This window comes from Odontesthes bonariensis, chromosome 24 (genome assembly GCF_027942865.1).
Source record: "Odontesthes bonariensis isolate fOdoBon6 chromosome 24, fOdoBon6.hap1, whole genome shotgun sequence".
Lineage (NCBI taxonomy): Eukaryota > Metazoa > Chordata > Actinopteri > Atheriniformes > Atherinopsidae > Odontesthes > Odontesthes bonariensis.
In genome coordinates, this window is record NC_134529.1 from 16,307,103 (window position 1) to 16,317,540 (window position 10,438).

Below are 10,438 nucleotides of genomic sequence, written 5' to 3' on the forward strand. Positions count from 1 at the left end.
GATGATGCTTGTGCGTAACTTTGATAAACTGAGGTGCCTCTTCCCTCTCATCTCATTCTTCCTCCATCTGTGCTTTGCTGTTTGTGCTCCCCCATGTATAAGTAACAACTTTGCGCTCACACATAATTACTGCTAATAGCTGCGAGATCTACAGCCCTATAAAATGCAATGTGACTTACATGAGCCCGAATGCTTGTGAAAAAATAAATAAATAAATAAATCAGAGGTCCTGCTGACCAAGTGTTAGAATTAAATAAACACATACATACAGTTAAACTATCCAAATACATGCGATTGAGTGTGTCTAAGAAATACAGGCTTGTGATTTTCAGAAATCCTTTATAAACGAAATCCAGATTCTATTTACATGACAAAATAGAAAGATATGTTATATCTGCTGCAAATAGTGCCCACATTCACAAACACACACAAAAATAAATAAATACCCATAGAAAAAGCCACCAAGCAAAGTGACACTCCCCAGGTGAGGGGCGATGTACAGGAAGCTCAACAGATTTTTAGTCCATTATTTGATAATGAAAAATCTTCATGTTGTTGATGATAATGCTGGGGGCAAAGAACACAAAACTATAGACTAGAAGATTTTCAGCCATGTGCACGTGTGTGCCTCTGAATGTAACAATAATTGGGTTTTGATTAAAACCCCTCCAACCAAAACAATATGGGTCATCGAATTGAAAAAAAACATCAAGGGTGTGGGGAAAGCAAAGGGAGCATACTTATATAAACCAACACGAGAAAAACAAGATTAAACTTTTTGAAAAGATAAAGGTGATACAAAAAAAAAAATCTGTCTCCATTACAGTTTGTGGTGGTGGAGAGGAGAGGAGATAACCCTTTAGCAGACCCTCAGCAGACTGGAGGCAAATTGAAAACTTGACCAGTCATTTATTAGAAAACAGAAATCAAAAACACAGCAGAGCCAGATGACCAAGAACCAATGTTGACAAAACGAACACTAAATACAGAAAGAAACCATAGGGCAAAAAATAGATACCAGAGAACAAACTACAGAGCATTTCTAGAGGCTTGTAACGGCAAGGATCTGAAAAGACTGAGGTGAACAAACAAGTATATATGCTGGGGGGAACTAATGAGGAAGTGGCTGCAGCTGATGTTGATTGAGTTGGAGGCAGGTGTGGAAGTGAAGTCAATAACCAAAAAGGGGGAACTGAGGAACAAGGAGTAATGACAAGAATCTAAAATGCAATACAAAGTATAAGCTCAAAGAAAATACCAACTAAGACCATAGAACAGAGAGCAACCGAGAGTGCAAATAAACAACAAACTAAGAACACAGAAGAGTAAAACAAAGAGCCATGAAATAATTAAACAATAAAAAAGACCAGAAACTCAAAACACTAAAAAAACATAGAGAGACGAAAAAATACGAACAGAATAAATCCTGAATTTAATACCAAAATACCAAGAATCCAACCAAGAAAATAGAATCTAAACAAACACAGACAAGAAAAAATAAATCCAAAACCCAAAAAAAATCCACAAACCCCTCGCAGTCTCAGTTAAAGATTCATCCATGCTCATAGGAAAAGATCAATTGTTTTAAAGGTAACTTTTAGTTATCAGTTATGTTGTTCTAATGTAAGCAAAGCATTTAGAATCCTGTGATGAAATAAATTAGAGTGGATGTATAAATGATATTCAAACACCCAACTATCAATCCATCATAGTCCGCTTATCCAAGGTGGGGTCACAGAAGTGACAGATCCACAAAGGAAACCCAGACATGCCTACACTTTACAGGTCCTCCTGGGGGTTCCCGAGGCGTTTCCAGGCCAGTTTGGACATGTAATTCCTCCAGCATGTTCTGGTTCTGCCTCTGGGCCTCCTCCCAGCTGGATGGGCCCGACCAACCTCCAAAGGCAGACAGCGAAAATGCATCCTAACCAAACACCCCAACCACCTCAGCTGACTCCTTTTGATGTGGAAGCAGCGGCTCTACTAGCGGCGCTACTTCTGTTGTCTCTCTGATGATCACACATGAATGCGCACACACAAACTGACACAATTATGACAACAAACAGCAATGCTAAATTAAAATGGGATTCAGTGTGCAGCTGTAAGTTGGTGACAGCTTTCAACTGTCTAAATCCTCAATCCGTCTTGTAAAATCCATTTTGCCCAGAATATTACTTTCAATGGACATCACAGATACAAACTGTCCAATTTTATCCACAAATCCTCTATCAGCTCACCTGCGTTTTTTCAATGGAGATTAGCCACTCTTAAGCTTACCTGTTGATGGAATGAATTTTGAGCAAAAACCCAAATGTCTGCTAAATATCTAAATAAGGTTCATTTATAGCAATAAACATCAGCATTAAAATCGTTTGCTTAAACTTGTCATGAGGAGCAGGTTCAGTGGATTCATCCGTATGTCCTTTTTTTCTGCCTGTACGTGTACGCTTTGTAGTGTTGAACACAGTTGGAGACGTTTTTTGCGTCACTTTCAAAGGTGATGTCAAAATCATATTGTAGGGTGGCCACGTAATCCCTCAATGAACTAATTACGTTACAGCATTACGCAAATCCAGTTCAACTGCTTGCAGAGGGGCACCTGTCTCATGAATACGTTGCCATATGTCAATCCATTCGTTCCAGAGAAAGACATTTTTCTAGTTTTTCCATCTTCATGTAGAGCGTTCTGGCTTCAAGCCGAGCAGAAAGACTCATGTCATCTCATTACTCATCTTGTGCAGTGACTCCTGAGTGATGGTGTAGATCTGGTACAGCGTTTTTGTTGCTAGCACGTGTGCTGCCAATCTAGTATCAGACAAACTTTTTAAAGTCTCTGTCCTGTGATTGTCATTAGGTTGTTATCCCATGGTAATTGCCTAAGGGGTTTGGATTTGGAAGAAATATTATTTGTCTGTAGGAATTTTTAAAAAATCCTGCTTCAAGGCAGCAGTTGATGCTGTTAAGCCCCATTAAATTGAGTGTGCCAGCGGTGCACAATACCAACTCAATCTCTTTAATGCATGCTTGCAGGCAACTGTGAATACTCAACATATTTGTTGCATTATAACATTGGCCCCCACAGTTAATGAAAACCAAAACCCATTTCTTTTAAAACACAAATAACATACTCACAAAGTGACTCAGAATGGTTCTGGATTGAAAGAAACTTGAGAAAAAGTAAACTATCAAAGGTTAGGTAAACTCTAAAAATGTTGGTGATGAGAGGTATGATGACATCCTCTTGCCAGCATTGCCATATTTTTCTATGTGCACTTTCAATAATGGATCAAACTTACTAATAACTTACTAAAAACGAGTTTCCATCGTCAGGTTTCCCCAAAAAAATTTATTGAATTATGTGGTGCTCTTTCTATTAAAAATTCTACTGACGTTCATTGTCAAATTGGTTTTTCAGCTCTGACTCTACACACCCTCCATTGCACACAGTGCATAACATAAACAACCATGGACTTTCTGTGGCTCTCCGATTCTTCATGTTCAGCCAAGCGCGTGGCTGCATTTTTTCAGTCACTGTAGCCTGCAGTGAGTGCAGACGGATGATCACTGTCCTCAAATAATTTACATGCAAGATAAAACACAATGCATTTTAAAGAGGAATATATAAACTATCATCTTGGCATATTTTTCACCTTTTGGCAGTTTCTTTTTCAACTGGGATATGGAGAAGTTGCTCCTTTGCTGTTTGCGTTTTCTGTCAAAAGCAGCAACATTGGTATCTTTGTTCTGACAAGCTTCAGGTCCTGTTTTAATCTAGTATATCCTTAGTTCTTCAGTTCTATCCCAGCATGCAGAATCCGAGCTGTAGGTGGTGCGATTTTTGTTCTCGTGTCCCTTTGTAACACCAGAGTGATCATTGTAGAGGGACATGGCTACTTTCTGAAGCGTGGGCTGTGCAAGCAGTGTTTTGTTTGGTCCTTTAGAGTCCCTATCTGGATGAGAGGATTGTGAGGCATAGTTACTGTAAGCTTGGCTGAAATCTTCATTGTGGCCAGAGTTAACAGAAACAGCTTGTGCTTATGGTTTCGTGCCAGTTACTGTGCCCATGTTAGCCTTTAACTTGCAATCCTTTGGCTGTTTTTCCTTGTCATGTTGTTGACAGGCCTTAAAATATCTGGTCAATCTAAGGATTTTCCGAAGTAGCTCTTGGTAGCAATGTTGTTTCATATAGTGCATGTATTCTTTTTGTGCACTACTGACATATTTTCTTTCTGTCAATTTGTCAGTCTTCTGAAGTGTGGGGCCTTGACACACATTGTTTTAAAATCCCACTGAATCAGGATCTGGTCATGTTTAGGCAATCAACTGCTTAATTTGTACAACTTTTGCTATGGGCCAGTAGAAGTCAAGGTTAAAAATCGTCTAACAAATCGAGGCTCACGAGGCTGTAGCCCAAGCAAGCCAGTGCATTATTTTGAGCGTGCACGGAGAGATGGCATTACATTATCTCTTGCATCTTGCAGGCTGTGTTTGACAATCTCTATAAGTGTGACGAGCCATGTATTTTTTTGTGTTTTTTTTCTGGTTTGTCTGTTTAGTTTCCTATTAGTTTAGCCTTGCCATTTCCTCACCTTTCCTCAGTTCCCTCCTGCCAGTCCTCAGCTCCACTCCCTTCACCTGTATCAATCATCCTCAGCCGTACCCACTCACTAATCACTCTCCCCACAGTATTTAGTCTCTCAGTTCTTTTCAGTCAGTGTCAGATTCTCCGTCAAACTACCCATGATTTTTCCCAATTAGATTCAGCCTCCTTGTTTTTGTACAGTTAAGTTTTCGTTGTTTCTTCTGTAGGTGTTGTTGTTTTTCTAGTTTAGTTTTGTGGTTCTCCGGCAGTGGCTGTGATTTTCATTAATATTTATAATAAACCCTTTAAGTTTCCTCCTGGCTCCTGTTCCATGTCTGCATCTGAGTCCTCCTCCTTCGTCTCCATTGCTGAACCCTGACAATAAGCTTGAATTTGAATTATTTGAGTTGGCCCCCATACAGTGAGACTGGCAGCTATCTTTCAGAGGGATCAAATCCATCAGTTTTCCTTTTTTGTCTGTAAATCACTGCTGTCCATTTCAAATCCTTTGTGTGAGAAACTGTGGTCAGTGTTTTTTTTTTTGTGTGGGCAGTTTTTCTATAAACAACATGTGAGCTGTGCCCACTCTTGCCAATCTGACATCTAGGAAACTCACTGAAAAGTTGAGTTCCCATCCAGTTGTTGTTCTCATAAATGCTGACTGGAGCCAGAGTTGATAAATACCTGCAACTTCTGCGGACTTTCCCCTTGCACTTGAATAGTCAGACGTTAACAGGATTTTAGACAAATGTAAAAGGGCTTTTGATCTGAAAGCTCCAATTTAGGATCCTTGCCAGACCCAGTCTGACCCAGTCACTCATTGGTCAAAATATGTGGTGTGTTGGGTCGCCAATATTCTTTGAGTTGTTGGATTTAGGGCTTTGTAAATCAACAGACTGTTAACATGTAAAAAAAAAATGTTATATTATATTCCACATTACATATGTGTCTGTCTGTCTCTCAGTATTTGTCCGAGTCAACAATTTGTTGGATCCTTTATAGGGTATTCATATGGGGAATATGAATATCAAATGAACAAGGTGTGTTCATTTGTTTTCTTTATCACTTAATAGCACAAGTGGGCTCTGCTAGTGGCAGCTCTTTTATTGTCAAGATAGCTTTCATCAGTACAACAAGTAGTCATCCAAAAGTTTACAAGACAGAAGGAGCAACAGAGCATATTGATAAAATGTAACCCAAACCCTATATCTGATGTTTTAAGATACACAGAATAATTATTGTTGGGGGGAAAAAAAGGAACAAAAAAAGCATCTTGCACGTCAGGTAGATATTTGCATTATAGTCTTGCTAAATGCTTGAGCTCTTTGGTTCTTGATGATATGATCTCATAAGAAGCAATAGTGAACCAGTTAAGAACATGTGTGCCTGAACTGAGTTTTTGAGATATTTATTTGTAGGCACAATCTGTAGAATTACTAACCAGTAAACCCACACATCTAGTCACTTCCTCAAAGCCACAGATCTGACAATATAAGAACTTTATTGTTGTTTTGGTTGGGTGTGCGAGCATGCATGCATGTCAGCTTGAAAAGTAATGGAAAATGTTCTTTTCACCAAGGTAGTCTACAATTTGCCTGCCTTAAATAACAAGTCATTATGCATTGGCAGCCTTAAAGTAAAGTTGAAACATGCACTTTTAATTGGCCGTAATTACTGCCAACCAGTTTGACGAAGTAGAGCCTCACTGCTCGGTAGGTCAAACACATTTAAATGAAAATTTATGCTGCTGCCAGTGAGTATTAATTTGGAGTTTAGTTTCAACTTTTGCCTATACAGTGCACAGTGAAAACGAGTACACCCCTGTTGAAAAGTAACATTTTGAACAATATTTTAATACACACACAAGTTATTCCCAAAACGTGCATAGAGTAAGTTTAATACAACATCTGTTCAGCTTACAACAGAAAAGAAAGGTCAATAATATAACTTAAATGACATATTTGTCCATTTTTGTGAAATTATGCTGGTGCAAAAGTGAGTACACCCCTTTGTTAAACTCCCTGAGAATGGGCCGTGTTGGCCCGAAATGTCATGAAATGAAAAGGCATTAAAAGGGAGGTCATCGTTGTGCGTTTCATCCTTGCCTTACATTGAAATTTTACATTTTGAGTCTGCACCAGGCCAAAAGAGACGTGTGTGAGATTTGACTGAAATCCTATGGAGAGTATCATGATCTGCTTCAGTAGTCACAGTACATGTTGACAAGCATGTTTCTTTTGGTGAAATTCAGCTTCCTACTGTTGATGGCATCCATACAGCCCCAAACCATGTCACTCCCACTACTATGCTTGACTTTAAGCATGGGGCACTTTTCTTTGTACAAATCACTTTTTACCACCACACATGCTTGACACCATCGAAAGCAAATTTGTTTATCATTGTCTCATCAGAGACAAACAAACTAAGGATATGGATTGCTGGAACCATGTCCTGTGATCTGATGACACCAAGATGAACAAATTTGCTTTCGATGGTGTCAAGCATGTGTGGTGGTAAAAAGTGATTTTTGCCATCAACAGTAGGAAGCTGAATTTCACCAAAAGAAACATGCTTGTCAACATGTACTGTGACTACTGAAGCAGATCATGATACTCTCCATAGGATTTCAGTCAAATCTCACACACGTCTCTTTTAGCCTGGTGCAGACTCAAAATGTAAAATTTCAATGTAAGGCAAGGATGAAACGCACAACGATGACCTCCCTTTTAATGCCTTTTCATTTCATGACATTTCGGGCCAACACGGCCCATTCTCAGGGAGTTTAACATAAGGGGTGTACTCACTTTTGCACCAGCATAATTTCACAAAAATGGACAAATATGTCATTTAAGTTATATTATTGATCTTTCTTTTCTGTTGTAAGCTGAACAGATGTTGTATTAAACTTACTCTATGCACGTTTTGGGAATAACTTGTGTGTGTATTAAAATATTGTTCAAAATGTTACTTTTCAACAGGGGTGTACTCATTTTCACTGTGCACTGTATATGTTCATCTGTCTGACGATTGAAAACCTGTGCGGGTCACTTGGTGACTGCCATTTTGTTTGTGTGACTCATCTCTTGCAGTAGTTCTCTGTCACACTCCGCTCAAATGGACACAGAAAATTCATTGGCAATGCTTTTGTCAGTTTTAATGATCACAAAAGCTTAATATTACACTTACACGATCAATAATAATTAAAGGGACAAAGTGAACTAACTTTTGCCTTATTGAGAAGATATTGCTAACAAATGCCTTTCACATAAAAAAGCAAAACAAAATCACAGGCTGTTTCTACAGATTTTTGTCAACAAGGGGATTTTGAGGTGAAGGGGAAGGTAGGACACGGATGCGGACTTCAAAGCAAAAACTGGGTTCATTTTCCAAAAACAAAGTAACAAACAAAAAGCGCGGCTAAGCCGGATTCAAAAAGACAAACTGTGACAAAATAAGGAACTAAACATGGCATGGATGGATAAATAAATAAAAACTTAACTTTGCGAAACGTGGAAAGCAAGGCAGACAGGCAGGTCAGGTAGGGTAAGGAATCATGGGTAAGAATCTTACAAGGAACACAAAAGACTGAGAACTTAAATAGGGAGTGAGCGTGATTGGGACAAGGTGCAGTTGGAGGGGAATAAACATGAACCGAAAAACTAAACATGGATTGAAACTCAAAAACGTGACCTAAAACATGAAACTAAAAACAACAGTCCATGGGCGTGACAATTTTTATGTGTTTGCATTCATCATTTATTCAGAAAGAAGTCTCTCTACACCTCACTACATAGAGTCCTCAGTTGTCACAAATGAGTTTGTATGTATTTTTTTCCTCTTTGAACTATTATACTACAAGTTGAATCAGACATCACAACATCCTAGTAAAGAAATTTGTAATTTGTCAGTTTTGGCTGACACTGTCATAAGGTTTAACCATGTCTAACCATAGACTGCATACAAATTCATTACATACACATATTCTTTTTTCTTTCTATGTCAAAACAAGACATACTCTTTTTTCAAAAGTTGACACAAATTGCAGAGGTCTTTATATGTATATGACATTCTTCTGACATGCTTCGATCGAAATACTAAAGATTGACAAGACAACAGCTCCTTTAGTATTTGATGGTAAGGCTTGTGACTTTATTGTCGGATGGTTTATAAAGTGGTGTGACGTTTCTGCAGTGTGCAAGTTGTTGTTTTACGTGGAAGGTTTATTATTTGTCCCTTGGCCACCACGTGTTTGGCTAGCATGACAGGCTGCGCAAACAGCGCAATCGCCGCACAGGGAGCGCCGATTTGCACCAGTCTGTGTCTTACTGTCAGTATTTGACAACCTCTAGCAATGGGATTGCGCTTCAAATGCCCCGGAGTTCCCCTTTAACTGTCAGTTAAATGAGGGAGATTAATTACCATAGAAACAAGGCTATTAGTGGCCCAGCCAGTCTTTTGCCGATTTAAAGGGACAGTTCGCCTCTTTAAAGGGACAGTTCGCCGCTTTAAAGAGACAGTTCCCTCTTTAAAGGGACAGTTCGCCGCTTTAAAGGGACAGTTCGCTTCTTTAAAGGGACAGTTCGCCTCTTTAAAGGGACAGTTCGCCTCTTTAAAGGGACAGTTCGCCTCTTTAAAGGGACAGTTGGCCGCTTTAAAGGGACAGTTTGCCTCTTTAAAGGGACAGTTTTAAATTTAAACGGATTTGATGCCGTTTAGGCTTGAATGCTTCTTCTTTAGGCCTTGCGAACCATTCCTGAGCAGCCGTGATTGGTTGAGCGATACGCACACTTTGGCAGGCCCCTTCTAAATTTCTTCAGAAATTTTATAGTTATACTTATTCTTCTGTTAGGCACAATTTCTTCACAAATGATGAACTGAACTCACTTTGAATTGGTTAAACACCACTTCACTGAATGCAACAGCCAGTAATCAAGTTTATACACCAATTAAAACTCTAGTTTCCGTATTAGGGCTATCTGAGATTAACTACTTTCCAGCAGCATACATTAGCTTTTCACCACTGTTGGCAGTTGAGGTTTGCAGTAGGGAAATATGTGGTTAACTGTCATACTACATATATCGACAAGAAAAGTATTTAGTTATTACACTGTCGACAAAGGTAGCTAAATTTGAACACAGAATTGGAAATATCAGTGTAATAGTATGTTTTTTTTTATTGCGCATACTATAATAATAATATAATTATAGATAATAAAAATATTATTATCTATTACTATTAGCATTATTTGTATTTGCACCAATTACATTTTAATCATTCTGTGGGTATATTTTCATTCTCTTATTCTATACTGTACCTGTAAAACCTAAATTGATATTAGGCCTGCTTGTATGATAGATTTTTCTTCTGCATTTCCATAAACAGGTTTGACACAGCAGCCACCATATCAGCTGGCACCACCAACTCAGGCACAGACACAGCAGCATCCACATAGGTCTGGCTGCTGCACTTTTTTATTATTTAAAAAAAAAATTTACATCTTGAAATGGCTTGTTAATTAAGTTAATTATGTGACATCTATTTTTTACGGTGGCCCTGAAGTGCAAAACACAACGGCAAATCAAAAAACACAACAGTAAAAGAGAAAACACAACAGCAAATCAAAAAACACAACGGCGAAAGAGAAAACACAACGACATTAACCAAAACGGAAAAGGTAGGTACCCTCGGGCGAAATAAATCGTCGCTGATTGGACTGGTGGTGGTCCGTGCTTTAAACCGGTTGTGTTTTCTCTTTTGCCGTTGTGTTTTCTCTTTTGCCGTTGTGTTTTCTCTTTTGCCGTTGTGTTTTGCACTTCAGGGCCACCGTAATTTTTTGGTCTAAACTGTTTTAGCCA